Consider the following 19,681-nt stretch of genomic DNA (forward strand, 5'->3'; position numbering starts at 1 on the left):
CCACTTCACTCAGCATGTGGTGGGCTCCTCAGAGCTCTTCTAAACATGTCTCCCTGGCTGCAAAGTATTTATTTCACATATTACAGGCCGCATTTCAAAAACTGATCTCCTACATTAGTCACTTTTTACTACTGAGAACAGTGGAGGGTTCACTTTCGAGCTGATTCTTAACAAACTCAGGAAGCTGCCCTGGTCTGGCATTGCCCCTGAGGGAGAGCTGCCCCGTGTTGTCAGGCAGCTGCGGGAAGCTGGGGTTTGCTCAGGGGATGCTCCCAGCATCCCTGGCCCAGTTCCCCACTGTTCTAGGAAGGTCTTAGGAGACCTGGGTCCAGTTCCCGACAATGCAGTGGGACTGACCAAGAGGCAGAAGAGGACTCGTATGAGTCCTGCCTCCCTGGGGAAATTCCCCTGTCCCGCGTCAAGGACATGGGAGCCTTGGCCCAGAGCCCTGCCCTGCAGGGTCCTGAGCCTCCTGCAGGGGAGTCAGTTCTGTGAGCACTCGGGGCTCCTGAGGCCACCGTGATGGTGCTCCCAGATACCCCACAGGCAGTGTTTGACTCCATCCTCCCCGTGACCATTACCACTTCCATCCTGTGACAGAGAATCCCCGGCAGCCCCCTAAGTAGCCAAGGTCCAAGGCCAGGCCTCCTTGGCTGCAGCACCTGGGGTGGAACGTCCCCACCCTCCCTGCCATCAGGCCCCAGGTCCTGTCAATGCAGCAGCCCCAGATGGGCCCCGTGGCCCTTGGATCTAATGCAGGAGCAGGTCTCAGGAGGACGGCATTCCATCGCATAAGGGTGTGTGGAGAAGACCAGGACTTCTGGGCAGCTCAGAGGCCGCTCGTTAAGACTGGCCAGACGTGGGCTTGTCCGCGGGTGACACCTCTCTAGAAGATGGTGGCATGAACCTGGGTGTCAAGTAGAGGCAAAGGCCCAGCAGGGAGCACGCGCTGCCCAGGTGTAGAGGCCGCGCACAGTGTTGTGGCTACAGAGGGACCAGAGGGCAGCGACCGTGGCCATTAGCAGCCCCTGTGGTGGGTGGGCAGGGTCACTGAGGCCCAGGGTGGCCGAGAGCGGGGAGCATGGGTCAGGGTCCGCCCAGCAGGACTCTGCTGGAACGCAGGGGGCTCAGGGGCGTGGGCCAGCCCCTCTCCGGCTGTGAGGGTCGCCCAGCAGGCATAGAACAGTGCTCTTGAACTTGCCTCTTCTCCTCTGCCTGCCCCGCAAGCCCCCGGGCCACTCGGCAGAGGTGGTTTGCCGGTCGCCGTCCCCCTGTTTGTGGTCCAGGGGTCCTTTCAGCAGCCTGGGAAGCTGAAGACAGACACTTCTGGGAGGAATCTGAGCGCAGGCACACAAGGACGAGCAGAGGCTGGCGAGGAGCGCGGCAGGCACGCCTGGCTGGGAAACGCGTTCTGGTTGCCGCGTGTCTTTCTTTACTGACATAGTTCAGAGTAAGAGTGAGAGGCAGCCTGTCAACACGCCCCACGAGGTGACGAGCATGGTATTCGGAGGCTTCTGAAGAGATGTGAGCGTGTCCGTGGTCACACCGGCACAGTGTCCCCAGTGCTCTGTATCCTCCTAAGGTTGGATGTCTCTTTCATAATGACAACAGCCAGCCCATTTCCCTCAGACAAATTAGCAAAAATGACAGTGAATTGTCCCCCCAATTCAGAGCCCAGATTAAGAACCCTGCTTCAAAGTATCAGAAGCAAGTCATCTTGTTTAGAGAACTGAAGCACAGAGAGGGTAATGAATCAGCCCAAGGCAACACAGCCAAGCGAAGCTTCTGTTTAGACCCTGTCCAGTCAGCACTGTCTCACACTTTCTCCCTCTGAGCTCTCAGTCTTGAATGAACACTAACGCAGAGATTCTGTCCCACAGTGCTTCCAAACATATCAACAACATTTATTACTAAAATAATGAAGATTTTTTTTGTAAAAATGACAAGTTCTGAAGGCTTTTTAGGAGGCAGGGGAGAATTACTGATAATATAAAATGTAAACCACATGACAGAATTGTCGAGTGCGGGCTTAGAACGTTCTCTGGACCAGAGGAAAGCTCCGTCGTCTCTCTCCTGGTGCTCAGAGTGGGTCGTGCTGTAAAGTCCGCCGGGAGCTGCCTGCAGAAGCCCGAGGACGGGCTTCTAGTGGAAAGAAAGGCCTTACAGCAGAGGAGCCCTGCGTCCCCTGCTGCGCTCTGACGGCAAGGGATGTGGCCACTGGGCCCCTGGGTCCTGTGGTGCCAGAGCTCTAGACAAAGAGTCTGGGGAAGCAGGTCCTGAGAATCTCAACTCCACACCCACTGGAAACGCATGCCAAAGGGTACAGAGCAGCACGCGGCTGCTCCTCGCCTAGGACCTCCCGAGGGGACAGGTCATCTCACTCTTTTGCTCTTGGCATGAATCTAAAGTGCAGTTCCCCTGGCACTCCCGGTCCAGCACGTGTCCTCAGGTCTCCCTGGCTTGGGGTGGCCGGGAGTGAGCCTGGAGCCCTCTCCTCCGGGGGGCCCCGACCCACCCATGGGGCTCTGTGTGCCCTTTCTGGTGGCCCTCTCCCATGCTCCAGATGTTGGTGTCCCTGCCCCACCAGGCAGTGGGGTGACCCGAGCAGCTCTCCCATCAGACGTGTGGCGGTGACACTGAGAACCTGGAGGGGTGCAAGCTCACAGTGGGAGCCAGTGCTGTGGGGGAAGACGGCTCCCCATGGCCACAGAGTGCTCCCTCTCTGCCTCCTGTGCTGCCCATGAGCCCCTTCCCAGGTCAGCTGCCTCCACTGCTCGCACTGTCCCTTCTCCCTCCAGTGTCTTCCTCCCAATAACCAGGTCATCTGGGGGCCAGGGGAGGAGTGGACAGCAGAGACCTGGTACCAGACAGGCCCCTGGTGGCTTCAGCTGTCCCTGACCCCTCGGCCTCGGTTTCTGTCCTCCCTGGTAAAGTGCAGGGTTGACGAGATGCTTCTGAGCTCCTCCACCGTGACACAGCTCTGACTCCCAGCCCCACTCTCGTGTTTATATCCTGGACCATCCGTCTCCTTCCCGGTCCGCCCCACGTCTCTGCCCAGCCCGGACATCCCCTGTCTGGTCCTCCTGCTGTGGCCTCAGTCCCTGGCCCTCTGCCCTTCTGCGTCTGGTCCCGCCCGCCTCCTCCAGCCTTGGGGCAGTCTTCATCCTTCCCTTCCTTTGTTTCTGTGTTTGCTCATTTAAAACGCTCTCCGCCTTCTACCTTACCCCGTCCTCTCCTGCCGCCTGGAGCCCACAGCCCTGTTCCCTCCTAGCTGCCAGATGCCTGTGGCCAGCCATGGCAACGCAGGCAAGGGGTGGGGACCGCCTTGGCATCCGTGCGGCTCAGCCTCTGCCTCTGCCTCCTCCCCATGCAGAGAGGGCTACAGGAGCATCCCGGACTCCCAGGGGACAAAGGCAGAACATGCCAGGTACAGAGGCAGCCGCAAGGCTGGGGGGCCTCGGATTGTGGAGCAGCAGGCCTTGCCCGTTAGTGGCATTGTGAGTGTATGCAGGTACCACTTGTTGCCAACAAGGAGAAGAACAGCTCCTGGCACCTCCCAGGGGCCAAGGAGGAACCCAGGCCTTGGCCAAGCCTGTCCTGCCGGCTCGAGCCACTCCCTGGGGTTTCCTCCTGGGGGCAGCCCAGCCCAGACCCCCTCCTCGTCCCCGGCCAGCCCTGGCAGGCAGGACAGTGCAGCCCTGGTGTCTGGTTATGAATTTAAAAGTCGCTCCTGTGAGAGCGGAGGTGGCCACTTCCTGAGATGGCCTCCTTTTCTCTTTGGGCAGCAGCGTTTCCTCTGTCCAAGACACAGAGCGCCCAGGAAACGCGGCCATGCATGCAGCCTGGTGGCCATTCAGAGCAGATCCTTCCCGGAGAGTTACCCCGTGGAGCCCAGAGCGGTGTGCAGGGCGACCCTGGAAGGGACAGCAGCAGGAGTCTGGCGAGGGCTGGGGGCGAGGGCTCCTGGGCTTTTGATCGCTGTCCCCGAGGATTCCCATCTTGCTCCTGACAGGCCGGGCTGTGGCTGGGAGAGCCTGCTCATGTGGAGCATGAACACCAGTGACACTGAGCACAAAGCTGTCCTTTGCTTATCGCCAGGGCACACAAATGTCCAGTGCTGCTCCCCCAGGGAATGGGAAGGGGCTCTGGAGCAGGCCTTCCCACTGTCCAAGGAGCAGGACACAGCCACACCCGAGAGGACAGCCCAGGGCCTCTGCAGGAGCCTCCCTCCCAGCCCCCTGGGTCCTGTGTGTCACCTTAGACCCTGGCATTGCGTCTGCCCCTTCCTGCCCAGCCTACCTCCACAGGTGCACGCCTTGCCACCCTGGGTGTCATGGCCCTGCTCACAGGGGCCAGCCGAGGAACACACAGGGGAGAGGAGCATCTCCAGGGTCAGTCATGATGGTGAGGCCCACGGGGCGGGTCTGGTCCAGTCTCCACTCAGCACACACTTGGCGTACAAGGAGGGAAGGCTCAGCCCTCAGATCACAGCCCAACCTGGGACCTCAGCGTCCCTTTCTGCAGAAGAAGGCAGAGACAGCATCTGCCTCCAAGGAGATAATGGTGAAGGACAGCGGGGCACCTGGGATGTGGGCAGCAAGGCACGTTGTTTCTGAGGGCTGCTGGTCCCCACAGGGCTGCAGGCACAGGCCGAGCCACCCTGAGCTGGGCTCCACAGCTCCTGTTGGGCTGCATCCGTGGACTCAGTCAGCTTGTGATTGACAGGACTTCCTATCAGGTCCCTTGGGGCCTGGCAGGGCGGCAGCCCGAGCAAGCTGGCATGCAGGACCCTGGGACACTGGAGGACCGGAAGCAGGGCAGAGCCAGAGGTGGCCCAGGGAGCAGCAGTGGGGCTGGCAGAGAGCAGCGTGTGTCTGGGGAGAGCTCCGGGGGCTGGAGATGCTTCCCTCGGTTGGCACCAGCAGCCCCTGCAGCCCCGAATGATGTCCTCACGGGGAAGGGGGCCTGTCCAGGCTGCAGAGGGTCGAAGGAAGACATCCTCAAAGGCCTTGAGAGTGAAAGGACAGGGCACATGGGAAGGTCTCCTTCTGAGTCCAGGTCTAGAGGTGAGTCCCCAAGGCAGCTGGACCCCAGGGTCAGGAGGGCCTGGTCTGAAAGGGGCAAGCAGCTGGCCAGAGCTGGCATTCTGGCTGTGGTGGGTGAAGGGGTCTTCTTTCCTGCAAGCCTGCAGAGACCACCCCAGACCTCCTCCTGGGCAGGCAGCAGCTGCAGCAGCTGCCAGAGCTATGGGGCCTGCAGCCACCAGCCTCTCCCAGCCTCTCCCCAGCCCAGCACTTATCTTTGAAAATTCTTTGATTTTTCAGGGAAAGAAGACCACTTTGGTTTGGTGACCAGTATGCCTGGCCCCAGCCCAGATATGCACTCATGCTCACCCTCTTGGCCTGGGCCGGGTAGGGGTCTCCTCCTGGGTCACAAGCCCTTCAACGGAGAGCTGCGATGAGCACCCAGTAGGCAGTGTGTGAGCAGAGGACCCTTACTGAGCTCTCCTCACCAGGTGCAGCAGGAGACCTGACTGTCAAGGCCCTTGTGAGTAAACCGAGGCTCAGAGCAAGGTACCCACCTGGCGGAAGAGCAAGAACTAAGGTGGGGGCCAGGAGGGCGAGGGCCCCCCAGGGCAGCCAGGGAGAAGAAGGAGCTCCTGGGCAAGAGGTGGGAGGGTCCTGGGGGTGCTGAGAGGGCCGGGAAGCAAGCTGAGGGAGACGGGGGAGCTCTGCCCAGCCACAGCTGACCTCTGGAGCCTCCGGCCTGTGCAGGCGCGTCCAGGCAGTTTATGGAAGTCACTGCCTCCAGTCTTCAAAAGTAGCACACTGTTCCTCCTCGACAGGTGAGGAAACTGAGGCCTGCCAAGGCCTGCCAAGGCCCCAGTGCCAATGGCTGGTGGCTTGGCTCAGCCCAGGACTGGGCTCCAAGCCTGTGTCCACTGCTCAGTGAAGTCAGCCAGACACAGGCACAGAAGGACAAACCCTGGTTCCATGTACCTGAGGCCCCAAGAGTGGTCAGAGCCCCAGCCGAAGGCAGCACGGTGGGCGCCAGGCCAGGGCGGCTGGGGAGCTGGTGCTCAGCGGGCGCAGAGAAAGCTCTGGGGGATGGCAGAATGCTCGCAACAGCACAATGTGCTTAGCCTCGCCCAACGGGCCCTCGAGATGGCCACAGTGGTGACTTTACCTTGTGTGGTTTTCGATGTAGCTTAAAGGGAGGCCAGGCTCAGTGGCTCTCGGCTGGCTCAGCCTCTCGTTTGGAGAGGCTAAGCATATGGAGGACACAGCCCTGCAGGAGAGGACAGGAGGAGGGAGCCACGGCGGCCGGGGCCACTGTGGCACCTGGAATGTCACAGGTCATGGGTCTGAGGCAGGAGGCCCCAGCCTGGCTCTGGAGGCAGCTGTTTGAAGCAGGCAAAAGAGGGTCCCCAGGTGTCATGTCCTCCAAAGGCTCACGAAGGAAGTACTACAACCTCGCCTCCATTTCACAGATGGCAAACTGAGGCACAGGTAGGGTCAGGACCGCTCCTGGGGTCACACAGCTACACTCAAGTCACAGCCAGGTGCTCTGATGCCTGTGGCCCCGGGGCCCCTGGTGGTGGGGTGGAGTGGAGAACTCGGAACAGAGGGCATTGGGTTACTGAGGCCTGGCCACTTGCGAGCCAGACTCCCGTCACCCCTGTGTCCCACCCTCCCGTGAGGCCTTTGCTCAGCTGTCACACGTGGGAACTGTGTGCTTGGTTCTCTGATGTGTGAACACACCCCCTGGGAGTTTGCAGCGACAGGCAGGACATTAATTTTGTACAGGTCACAAAACACTTTTGCTAAGTGACGATGATTCACGGTCCTCCTTGGGCCTCGATGACAGGCACGCCACCCACAGAGCCCGGCTCTGTCGACGGGGACCTCTCTGATGCTCTGTCCCGGTGTCACTTCCTTCAGGCTGGAGCCCCGGCAGCCAGTTTCCGGGTCAGAGGACCTGACGAGGGTCGCAGGCCCAGAAGAGCTCCTTCTTGAAGGGCGCTCTCCTCTGACCCTCCTTTTGGGATTCCGTCCAGCCTGACAGAAGCCGCAGCTCTGCAGTGCGCTGGTGACAGGGAGCGTCCCCCAGAGACGGCCAGCCAGCTGAAGTGAAGCCCCAGACTCAGGGCACCAGGAGTACCTGTTGTCTTCTTAAAGTCCTAGGCACCGTCGCTGGGGGACGCTGGCCAGGTAAATTTTAGAAGTCAGCAAATTTTCATTAAGTCTGAGCCCTGATGCAGGTGGAAAGGGACCCTGCTCCTTCTGAGACAGAGCTGGGTTCCGGGACCAGACAGGAGGACCCAGGGTCCTGACAGCCACAGGTCAGGTCCATCCTTGTAAGCAAGACAGGTGTGCAAAGGTGGCCCCGCCCCTGGCTCAGGGGGGTCCCTGATCAGGTTGGTCAGTCCACACATCATCAAAGTTCCTGGTTCAGGAAAAGCCCATGACCCCACTTGGGCCAATGAGGCTTGGAGAAATATTCGGGGGGAGCTGATGGAACCTGAGTTTCTTTTCCCCCCACTCATGTGAACCAGGAAGCTCACGGCCTTAGCTTTGCCCAAAGCCAACTCATACCTGTGCAGGCAGAAGCCTTAGGATGAAGGCCAAAGGAAGAGACCCGAGGAAGCCAGCCCCTGGTGACATTGTGCTGCCTTGGTCAAGCCCACCCGCAGCCTGTCTCACTGCTAGACTTCAGGGCTGGTGAGCCAATGGTCATCCCTTGGCTGTCCACACTGGTCTGTTACTTGTGATGGGGAGTATCTGGCGGATGGGAAACCGGGCCTACAGGCGGGCCAACGAAGGGCCTCCTATCCAGAGGACAGTGCTCTGGGTCCTTGGCCTTAGAGCTGATTGTTGTCATGCATTTAAATCATCACTTAGCTGGTCACCTCGTGGTCATATTCCTGTTGACAGGTGGTGAAGGACAGCTGCCCATGCTGTGGCTCTCCCAGCCTTGATGATTAGAAGGCCCAGGGTCAACCAGATCCAGAAACACAGAATCTACATATAAGGAAAAAAAAGGGGGAACTTATTCCTACTTCTCAGAATTGTTTCCAAACTTGATTTCTCCTCCCCACCCCCAAAGTTGGGGGCCAGAGGCTCAGCCAGGTGAACTAAAGCTTGTGTGTGACCCAGCCCAGCAAGTGAGCCCTGGACCTTCCCAAGACACCGTGCCACTGGAGGTCTGGCCCCTGGGGTCAGTCCTGGGCCCCCCTTCAGTTCCTTCTGCCCTGAAAACAGTGAGACCCCAGCCTTCTAACCTCAGGTACTCTGAGCAGCAGCCCCCTAGTCACCAGAACACTGGTGGGAAAATGAGGAGTGGTCCCCCTTTTGACTACCAAGTGGCTTCATGTCAGACTCTAAGCAATCCGCACTCAGAACCCAGCACCAGCAGAGCCTGGCAAGTGCCCCAGGGTGAGCTGTGTGGCCCATAGGGGCCATCCTCCTGCTCCAGGGCTGCTCTGTGGCCTGGTCACGGGGCTGCCTGAAGCTCACCAGCGGGCCCCGCTAGGCTCCTGTGGCTGGGTGTCCTCAGACCTCCCACTCCTGCTGGTCAGTGTGCCACCAGCTCAGAGCCGGCGCACGGAGGACACCCAGTCTGCCGTGGCGCTCACCAGTGACCCCAGTGCTTGGCCTGTGTGTAGCTCCTGGCCGGCAAGTCATGGATGCACAGATAGCAGGTGACGTGCTCCGGTCTTTGTCCTCCCCAGGAAGAGCCTGTGTTTGTGATGGGCTTCAAAGGCTGGGTGTACCAGGAAGGAATTCTGAGGCCCAGTCCCTTGGACCTCCCTGGAGTTGATTGCCTGTGTCCCGGGAGCGCCTCACTTCCCCTGCTGCTCAGTGCTGGGTGCCCCCTCAGAACTTCCTCAAGAGGGTGAACTCAGGCCGCCTACCTGCCAGGATTCAGTTTATGATAGGAATGACCTTAAAAAGAAATGCAAGGAAAAGTTGCCCTGCATTTTGGGTCTGGGTTTTAAAGAAATGAAGGAAACGCGTGGTACAAAGTCCTCTTCTGTCTGGGTCCACCTCTGTGTGACGCTGAGCCACCCTCCCTGGCACCTCATGGGACGCCGGCTCCACACACCTGAAGCCTCCTGACCCCTCAGCCTGCCTCCGTGCTGAGGCTTGAGTCTGGCACAGGCTGTCCCCATAGCCAAGGCCTGTGGCCAAGTGGACATCTCCATCTGCCAGGAAGTTCTCGCAGCCACCTTAGAACCACCGTCTCCGAGTGGTGTCCATGGCTCTCAGGCTCTCTCCTGAAGACGCCAGGGTTTTCTCTGTGGTAATTTTCATTTTTGTGGGAAGCAGCGTTCTTGCACTGGAGAGAGGCTGGAATGAAGACTCACACCCCCAGCTGCCTCCAAGGCCACCACGGCAGGGCTCTCAAGAGCAGAGCTGGGTGAGTCCTGGCCCCCACGGTCACCCTGATGCAAACTGGTGCCATAGCTGCAGCCTGCCAGGCATGTGGAGCAGACAGGCAGGTCCTCTAAGGAAAATGGGAAACTCTGGAAACTGCTTGGCCTTGTCCCAGGACGTCAGCAAACTTACCACAGGGTTTGGGACAGATGAGGGGTCAAAACAGGCCATCATCCCCCCAAATAAAAGAACCAGGTAGAGGGAAATCCCCAGAGGGCTGCTCTGGGTGCATTAGGCTCATGCTCTGCTGAGCTCCTTTCCCTCCTGGAGGAGGCTCTGAGAGACGGCTGGCCTTTACCCGGTGGAAGGGAACTAGGGGAACATGCAGTGGGTTCTGCTGTGCAAAGTGGAACTGTGGAGATTGACAGGTGACCCCAAATGGGCACCAGGCAAACACCACTGAGCCGACAGTTCGAGGAAAAGTCAGAAAACTTGAAATGTCAAGCAGATGCCTCACTTGAAAGTTAAAATGAAAGCCAGGGCAGGGCTTTCTGAAAATCAGCCCCCAGGTCCCAGACATGGCAAGAGACGACCCTGGAAGAGGCCTCCGTCCGTCGAAGTCCTTCCTTCCCGGAGCTGGAGGAGCTCAGCGCCAGCTCCCTGGCATGCGGTAGGGCGGGGTGTGCACCTGGGGGCTCACCCTGGCTCCCAGGCCTCCCACACACCCTCTTCTCACGGTCGGTCATCAGAGTGCAGAAGTGAACCATCTGTGGGGCCGGCCAGGGCCAAGTCCAAGGGCTGGGGTCAGCTTCCTCCCAAGGAGGGTGGGCAGATGGGCGAGCGGGTGGAGGTGGTGAGAATTTGTTGGAAAACATCCACCCCAGAGCTGGAGGGTAGCTCCAGGGTGGAGCACGTACTTAGCACATGAGCAGCTCTGGGTGCACTCACATAAAGAAAGAAAAAAAATCCATACACGCCCCAACACACCTGCTTACACACCCTCCCTGTAAAAGGAGACTTTCAAACCAGGCACAGACCTGTAATTCCAGCAGCTGGGGAGACCGAGGCAGGAGGATCACAAGTTCAGTGCCAGCCTCAGCAATTTAGGGGGTTCCTGTGTCAAAATAAATAATAAAAACGGCTCAGGATGTAGCTCAGTGCTCAAATCCCTGGGTTCAATCCCGGTACAAAGAAAGGAAGAGAAAAACCTGTCAAGAGAAGATGTTTGTGGTTGTGGCTTTTGCTTCTGTTTTGAGCTGGTTTTGTTCTGAATAAAGCCAAGGTGATGGCCCTGCTGTCCTGGCAGTGCAGGGGCTGGCCTTTTCCTGCCCCTTGCTCGGCACTCCCCTGGCTCTTCACCAGGACTGCTGCTGGTGTCTTGGAGCAAAATAGAGGAGGCCCCCCTTGGGGCACTCAGATTCATGGGTACCAACCTCAGTGAGTGGGGGGTTCCTTAGTGCAACTTCGAGTACCCACTCCTTCCTTGAGGTGCTGGCGGCCCTAGGCCAGGACACAGAGCTTGGCAAACAGGCTGGGTTTTAACTCAGCGCCTGGGCGATGGCTCCACCACATACGGCAGACGGGGCCTCTGCCACCTCCTGTCTCTGTCCTATAGGATAACATGCAACTCCAAATGCTAGTCAACAGGTGCTCTCTGAAAAACAAGAAAACGCCACCCAGAAAGCAAAGTCGGGCTGAGCTTCTGGTCTAGTGGCGTGGAACACTGGTATTTTGGGGGCGGAAGGGTCAGGCAAGTCCACCCAAACACCAAGTCAGTGGAAACAAAACTGCCAACTTATTCGATCTGGACAGATGTCACCCAGAAAGAGGAGTCTCTACTGGTAAAGGGCAGTGGGTGTAAGGACGACACTGACCGTCAACCTTGAGTTGTCACTGTTCTGTGCTGTTGCAGGAAGGTGCCGGGGACAATCTTGCCTCAGAGCCCCGATGATAGAGCGTGGATGGTGTTACCCAATTGGCTTTGAAGGGAGCAGAACTCACAGATACACCCAGAAGACATTACCTAGTCCTTAACTTCTCCTCGGCTTTACGTTCTCTGCCCGAAGTGAAATCCTCAGATGGCCCTGTGGTCCTTTCATCTGGGCAGTGCCTGGGTCTAGGTGGCCAGAGAGAGCTGGGAAAGACCAGGAGGAAGAACACAGACACCCAGAGGCAGAGGCAGGGACCTGTCCTCGCTCAGGATGGGTGGGCCCATCACTGAGGATGACATGCTGGGCTCCAGGTGGGTCACGCATGGCCAGGGTGAGCGGCCAGTGCTGCGTGGAGTCAGCTGCACCATCTTGCTGGCCTGCCTATGTGTCCAAAGAGTCTTGAAGGCACTCTGCACCACCAGATCACGCAGGGATCCAGCCATGTGGACCTCACGGTCCTACACCCACCGTGTCCAGAGCTGTGGAGGAAGAATTTACAGCACACACACTGCTCTTTGGCCAGAGAGATCACCAAACCCCCCAGACTGTTGGTCAGTGGTAACTCAGAATCTTCTAATGGCAGGGGAGGCAGAGGAGTGTGCAGGTGTCCACAGGTGCCCCTGCTGGGTGCTGGGCCTGTTGCTGATGCCTGACCTCCGTGGGCTAGTCGCTCAGGGTTAGCACTGTACCTGCTTCCCCAGGGTCTCTCTGTAAAAAACCATGGTCAATGGGGCTGGGGATCTGGCTCAAGCGGTAGTGCGCTCGCCCGGGGTTCAATCCTTAGCACCACATACAAAGATGTTGTGTCTGCTGAAAACTAAAAAATAAATAAATATTTAAAAATTCTCTCTAAAAAAAAAAAAACATGGTCAATTATCTCTGGGGGACAAACGACAGGTCTATCATTTACTACTCTGTGGCTTGGGGAAGCTGGTTTGCCCTCTGTGCCTTCCTAGTATTGTGCCAGTCACGGGACTCACCTCCCTCGACTGTGTGGAGGAAGTGACATGATCCCTGGAAAGTGCTTTGACAAATGCTCACACATATGGCTCCCAGTGGTCATGTCGGGGCCCCTCGCACTTGGTGGGGTGAGTGCATCCATTCCTGGTCACTCAGCACCAGAGGCCACTGCTTGGCAGAGCCCTAAAGAAGCTGAAGAGACATGCATGAGGCCCTAGGTTCAATCCCCAGCACCACACACACACACAAAAAAAAAAAGCTGAAGAGAACAGACAAGGGATGTCCTTCAACTGTCTCCATTAGATGTGCACCGGTCCCAGAAGAGCCCAGAGGGGGCCTCCACCTTGAGCCTTCCTGGATGGTTCAGCCAAGCATCTGCCTCTGTCCTCCGCCTGGACCGCCTGCTGGATTTGGTGCACAGCTGCGTGGTCAGCTGTTCCAGGACCCACATCTCGCAGTCCCACACAAAGCCAGGAGCCTTGGCTTTGACGGTCTGCTCCTGGGGAAGGTGGTCAAGCAGGATTAGGGATAGTAACATATTGATGATGTGCTGAGTGCCTACTATGTGCTCCTTACTTGGTGCACTCAACCGGAGCTCCAGCAGGACCCTGAATCTGCAGGGCCTGCTGCAAGGGAGGGTAAGGATCAGACCTGCTTCAGGACCTCCTCTCTGTGTGACCTGAGCACATATTCTGTGCCAGGCCTGTACCGAGCATCATCACTACGTAAACCTCTCCCCTTTCTGCACTGGGGAAAGAGCACATGGAGGACCTGCCCCAGAGTGGGTCAGACCTCAGACGGTCGGCCTGGTTCTGCAGCCCATGCCCCAGTCCACTGCCACGTGAAGCGTCCTGCCTTCTCAGGAGGCAGGACGAGGAAGCTGTGTGCATCACAGCCTGGAAGGCTGAGGACAACCGGAGGCTTTATCGTTTGGTTTTTTTACAAGTAGAACATAATAGCTAAGGATGACTAAGGGAACGGGAGCCTCCATGGGTCCTCCATAATGTGTCCAGTGTGCTGGTGGACCAGGGCGCTCGAGCAAGCGCATCCCTGGGGTCCTCGCAACACGCCCGCCGCTGGCCAGGATCTGCTGTTATCTTCAGGCTCCAGAGGAGACTGAGACACAGAGAGGAGGAGCTCCTGCTCCGCAGGGCACCCTGTCTTGAAGCGCCCCACTATGCAGTCCAGCTGCCCACAGACCCGGTCAGGGTTAGGCCCTGGATGACAGAGCCTCGGAGGACACTGAGAGCCCACGTGGCCGGCTGCTTGCTGGGTGCCTGCACAGCTTTACTTCTCTGAGCCTCAGTCCCCCGACCTCTGGCCGCTGGTGATATGGAGAGGGCCGGGGTGTGCTATGAGAGCACTTTGGGACAGTCCACATTACCTGCTCAGTGCTGACCGTCCTGGATTAAATGGCAACCCCTCAAATCCATGTCCCTTGGAACCTGTGAATATGACTTTATTTGAAAATAGGGCCCTGAAAATGTAAATGAATTAAGAAGAGGTCATCCTGAGCTGGGCAGACACTAAGTCCGATATGACTGGGAACTGTGCACCCAGACTCCCAGGTGACAAGGCCCTGTGGCCCCAGAGCCTGGAATGGTGGTCTGCAAGCCGAGGAACTCCCAGCAACACCTGAAGTCAAGGTGAGGCAGAGAGACCCGTGGGCAGCCTCTGAAGGCCCAGAGTGAACATCTGTTTCTTAAGCTCCCTGTCTTCTGTGCCTTATCTTGGCAGCTCTAGCAGACCAAGACTCTAGCACATAGTAGGGCTCAATAAATGTTCCTATTACTGCTGTTTATGACAGAAAGGTATAACAACCAACGTCTGGGGACCCAGATTGGGGCGAGAGAATCACAAAAGAGTGTCTTGAAGGCGACTGAGCCCTAACAGGATTAAGGGGGAGGGCCAGCGGAAGGGAGTCCAGACACCCCCTTCCCTTCCCTTCCGGGGTCCCTGGCTGCTGGCCACCTGGCTTCATTTGGTTGACTTCCCAGGGATTTTGAAGACTGCCAGTCTCCAACTGTGTGTTTACAGTATTGTCGCGCGCATGTGTGCTTCTCACAGAGAATCCAGGCAGGAATGGACTTTCCTGAGTCTGGGAAACCAGGGACAGAGGCAGGGACACTGCCGCCCCTCTGCTGTGTCCTGACAGCGCCTCAGCCTGGTGCACCCACCCCTGCTGGGGCCGGGCGCCTGGAATGCGGGGCTGCAGCACTCCTTAGAGGAAGTCGGGCTTCCAGCCTCAGGCGGAGGGAGCTGTAATCCTGGAGCAGAGACAGGGATTGCCTTTAGCCGGCTGCCATGGGCAATATCAGCCACAGGTTCCGCAGCAGTTTGACCTTCTGCGACCTCGCGGCCCAGCGCCCCCTCGCTCACCGCCTGCCTGCTCAGCTGTTCCAGCAGCTCAGTGGCTCCCCACAATTTGACCCCATGGCTTTGTTGGGGAGCCACAGACGGTTGTTTTTCCTTCTTCATGCGTCTACTATTTTCCCCTTACCCCCGCACTCACACACTGGCACGTCGACCAGGAACGGAAACTCACAGAGGGAGGACGTGAGTGTGCGCGCGTTGCTGAGCAGGGCAAGGCCGAACAGACAGTTGGAGCTCAGCAAATGCTTAATAGTAATGAAAATTGACATTGTAAAAATTAAAGTGAGAGGGCTGATAGAAAGGAATTGGTCTGCTTGTCAAAACTCAGGCCTACAGGGAAACAGATTGCTTTGGAGAATCTTTTAATTAATTTCAGAGACTCCCGTTTCTCCTCTGCCAAATGAGCTGAGCTCTTTCTCGGCCATCAGGACCCTCTGCATAAAGACAGGGGAGGAATGAATGGTGTGGGGACAGTCCCATCGAGGCTCCAGAATCCCCGCCCCCAAGCCAGGAAAGCTCAAGGTGGGGGTGACACAGCCCAAAGAGGGGTTCGTTTTGTAAATTTACTTTTATTACTGATGAATAAACCAAGAGGTCTATCTCATTCATAGCTAAAATAAAAATGGGTCTCTACCGTCTGACCAAGTTCAGCCACTGCGCTGCAGCATTAACTTGTATTCTAACAAGATTAAAATATATTTGTCCTGGGGATTAGCATACTTAAGTCTCCTTTTGCCTTTTTAGCAGTGGCAGGGCACTTTGATCTGCCTTGCGTGGCCAGAACGCGGCTTGGGCCCAGCTATCCGACTGCCAAGTGTGAAATCAGCCTGATGTCATCCCCATTCTTCATCTTTTACATCTTTCACCAGTTTAATTATATTTCCGCCACAAAGCTCTAGCGCCTCATTGCATATTCAAGTTTGACTAGGAAGCATTTTTTTTATAAAAAAAAAAAAAAGTGCGGATGAAATACCCCTGTGGGGGAGGGATGGGGTGGGCAGGGGGCTGCAAATCTTCATGGAACAAAACGAGGAGCCCAGCACTGGTTTGCCCCACGGAGGTTCTTACCTGGGTGAAAATGTGCTTGCAGCTTCTGCAGGCCCCGCCAGCCACTGAGCTTCTTCATTTGGCTCCAGGCAGAGGCCAAGGTCCCGCCCTCCTCCAGCGGTCAGGTGGGGGCTGTGTGGCTGTGACTCCAGTGGTCTGCCCTGCATCCATCCTCCAAAGGGCCTTTGCTTCTCTGAGGCTCGCCATCCACAGGACACTTCTCTCTCTCCATGGGAGATGTCTTTTCCCTACGTATTGATTAGTCACTCAACCTGATACTCTGCCCTCCAGCCCATCCTAAATCTCCCAAAATGGCCTTTTTGGAAAGGCCGTTCGCCATCAGAGTGGGCCTTGAGTCTGCCCCAGTGTGGCACTGCTATGTCACCTGGATTCCAACAGCCCCTGAAGCTTCTTCCTGTAAGGCTTAAGGGATAGGGTGGTGGGGAGGGAGAGAAGGAGGAAGGACCGCCACAGGACATGACAGGCAGAGTTGGGCAGGCCTAGTCCTGGGGTGGTGCACCTCTCCAAGGTGTTTGGGACAGAGGACGGGCCACCTGCAGGGTGGCTGGGCTTTGACCTTCACCCAAGTCAGTCTTGGACTCTGTTCACACTGGCTGGAGAGTCTCCCTGGGCTCCGGAGCTGGACGGTTGGGCGTTACTTCCACATACAAGCTGGACAGAATAGAAATGCAGATTGGCTTCTTTAGCATTTGAGAGCAGGTCAGCGCTGGGAAATGCTCTCCTCAGACAGCCCCTTTTGTCTGGATTTTCCAGCCTTTTCAACTGGGGAGCACACAGGTAAATGCAGCTCCCCAGTCAGCCACTTGAGGACAAGGAAGAGAGGGCCCTGAGAGCCCTCTAAAAGGTGTAGATTTGTGACTGCTTTTGTTTTGAATCATCATTCTATTAAAATTGGAGGTGAACAACACATTGCTTCTTAAATTGAATGATATAATTATAAAATTATCTCCACATAATTAACTCAGGATTATGTTTCATTCTAGTTAGCATGTAATCAAAGCCTGTTATGCTTTTAGCTATAGAAATAGCAATTAATTTAAAAGGGTTACTTAGACCCTTCGCTACTTAGACAAAATAGCTCATCACACCATGAGAACGCCCACTCGTTCTTGGAGGAAGGGCCACGAGGTGGGGCGGTGGACTGGAGGGGTGTGCACACACTGCCACACACAGGGAAGGGCTCATGGCGACCTTCTTTCCCACCTGACTCTCTGGGACCTGGTGGTGGGGAAGAAGACCTCTTTGCTATGCTTGGAGCCAAGTCCCCTTTATCTCAATGGCACAATATGCTCAGGGTGGCATTTACCATTTGGAACAGAAAACAAGGTGTGTATAAATTTATTTGACTTCTATAGAAACTCAGGGCAGAATGTCTTGCATATTCTGAGGTCAAGAAAAACCGTAGGGGAAAAACCTGAAATGGGGCAGGGTCTGTAACGCAAAGGTTTGAGGTTGTGCTTATCACAGAAAGACCCTGGGTTTAATTCCCAGCACTCCCCAAAAATCCTGAAGTGAAGATGGGTGCAAATGTTTGCACCTGCATTCACAAAGCACAGGGATCGATTTAGGGGGAGGGAGCAGTGATTCTGGAGAGTGTTAGAAGAAGTTAGTCCTGAACTACTCTACTCTCCCTCACTCACCACCTCTGCCCTGCTCTCTATTGCCATGCAGATATTGCCTCTCAGGGGCATCATACCTTCTCTCTGCCTTTTTCCAAACAATTGCACAGAGACCTCGCTGGTTGGCAGAAGCAAGCAAGGTGTGTGTGCCTGCCGCACAAGGGCACCTGTTCTTGGAGGCACGGGCGCTAAGCAAGTCTACAGGCTCAGGCAAGCAGTGTTAAGCTTCCCACTTGCTGGGCCCCATTCAAAGCCAGGCCTTTGTCTTCATTACCTCACAAAAAGCCCTTGCAGGAAACCCATTAGATAGATGTTCTTTCTCTTTGAGAGAAGAATGGCTGGGCTCCCTGGGAGTCAATAACACACTGGGGAGTGAGATTGGAGCTGCGATTTGAACACAGGGCTGTCTGTTGTCAAAACTCTGTATTTTCCACTGAACCATACTTCTTTCAATGTTAAGGGATGTTATAGAAGTATTTACACACACACACACACACACACACACACACACACAAAATGGAACCCGAATGGCTGGTGGGCCAATATGTGAGACACAGAGCCTGTGAGTGTTGGAAAATGAGCTCATCCTAATGTTTCTTCGAAGGCTCTGACTTTCCCTAAGCAGATGGACGTCAGAAAGTGAGCCCATTCCATATTCATTTGGGTGACTGGGAGCTCCCCAGTGTTCATCTGGTTGTTTTAGCATTGGAAGGCAAGATGAGCCTTTACATTATAACGGAAATGCTTTATTAAGGAACTTCCTTGAAATATTGCTGTAGTGGTACTTACTATAAGAAGTGCCTGGAGTAGTCAAAATCACAGAGACAGAATGTAGGAGAGTGGTTGCCAGTATCTGGGGGTGGGAAGGAAAAAAAGGGAAGCTATTGTTTAGAAGGGACAGAGTTTCAGTTTTACAAGATGAAAAGACCAATGGAGATGATGGTGGGAATGACTGCCGGGGCATTTTGGTTATATGATGTGTACAGTTGTAGTGGTTAAAATGGTAAACTTTGTTGTGTGTATTCAACCACAATAACAAAATTGGAGTGTGTGTAATAATACCAGCCCTGGAAGGAGCAGAATTCTGCAAAGGGCGGGTGGCTCTGCTCTTTTACTTATTGCATGGATCTCAAGAAAGGCCAGCTTTCAGAATTCACATATTGTTGAGGGAAACAAAGCTATAAACAAACAAACAAAACCCATGAGACAAAGTTCTGGCCTAAAGAGAAAACTCAGATGCACCATCCCAGGGCTCCCTAACCGAGGCCGAGAGCAGGAAGTCCTGGAGAAGTTGGTGAGAAGCGGCCAGTCTGCTGCTGGGAGGGGCGACACACACAGCAGCCGGGCAGCAACTCCTTGCAGGCTCTTGGCAGCTGGAGCCTGTGATTACCCATCCAAAGAGGAAAGAAAAGGGAGAGGAAGAAAGGAAAGTTGGTGGAGGGGGTAGAGGTTGAAGAAAGGAGGAGGGAAAACCACGATGACAGAGCCTGACAGTCCCCTTCTAGACAAAGGCTTGGCGGGAGGCGAGAACCCCGAAGGCGCTCGCTGAAAGGAGATAGGCGGCCCCTTCCGCAGGCAGCGCGCGCCGGGACCGAGCGGCCAAGTTTCACGTCCCGACAGATGGGTCAGTCCGCGGCCCGCCCCGATTTCTTCCAGACGGTCGGTGCAAACAGTGATCCTCGCCGGTCCTCGCCCACGAGGACCCTCTGCTAGCACTGGGTCCCTCCCGCCTGCGTTCCCACCCAGCCCCCTCCACGACGGAGAACGGGGGGCCGGGCCACGCAGGCCCACTGGGTCTGCCGCTCCTCTCTCCCCCGGGCTCCAGGGAGGCTGGGGCCGGGGGCCTCTCTGGGACGCCTTCCAGGCTGAGGGTGAAAAGGCAGCCCGGGAGACACATCTCGGAGACTCTTTGTTTCTGCTCCCCGCCGTGCGCAGAGATCGGCGCAGGAGGGGGCGGGACAGCCGATGGGGCGGGTCCCGGGCTCCGGACCTAACGTTCCGCCTTCCCAGAAAGCCTCGCCGGCGGCCCCGGGGGACAGAGGGTCCTAAAAGCCCTACCCTCCCAGGAGTTGCTTGGGCCTTGCACAGGCCTAGGCCTGGGCTCACCTGTTCCCCGCAACTGCAGACCCTTTCGGAGAAGCCTGGTGGAGCTCTCCCCGAATTCCTCTGAGGGGACTGGGCCCAAGCCGAAGAAGAGCTGGCCGTCATCCCCGCGGCCAGCACGAGGCCGTTACCAACAACAACAATAATAATAACACCATCATCGTTTTCCTCCCCGAGTAGAGCCAAGAGCGTGTGCCCACCACGCTTGATTAAATCACATAATTAGGAGCTACTTTAATGAATATTATTA

Source organism: Marmota flaviventris, chromosome 1 (assembly GCF_047511675.1).
Source record: "Marmota flaviventris isolate mMarFla1 chromosome 1, mMarFla1.hap1, whole genome shotgun sequence".
NCBI lineage: Eukaryota > Metazoa > Chordata > Mammalia > Rodentia > Sciuridae > Marmota > Marmota flaviventris.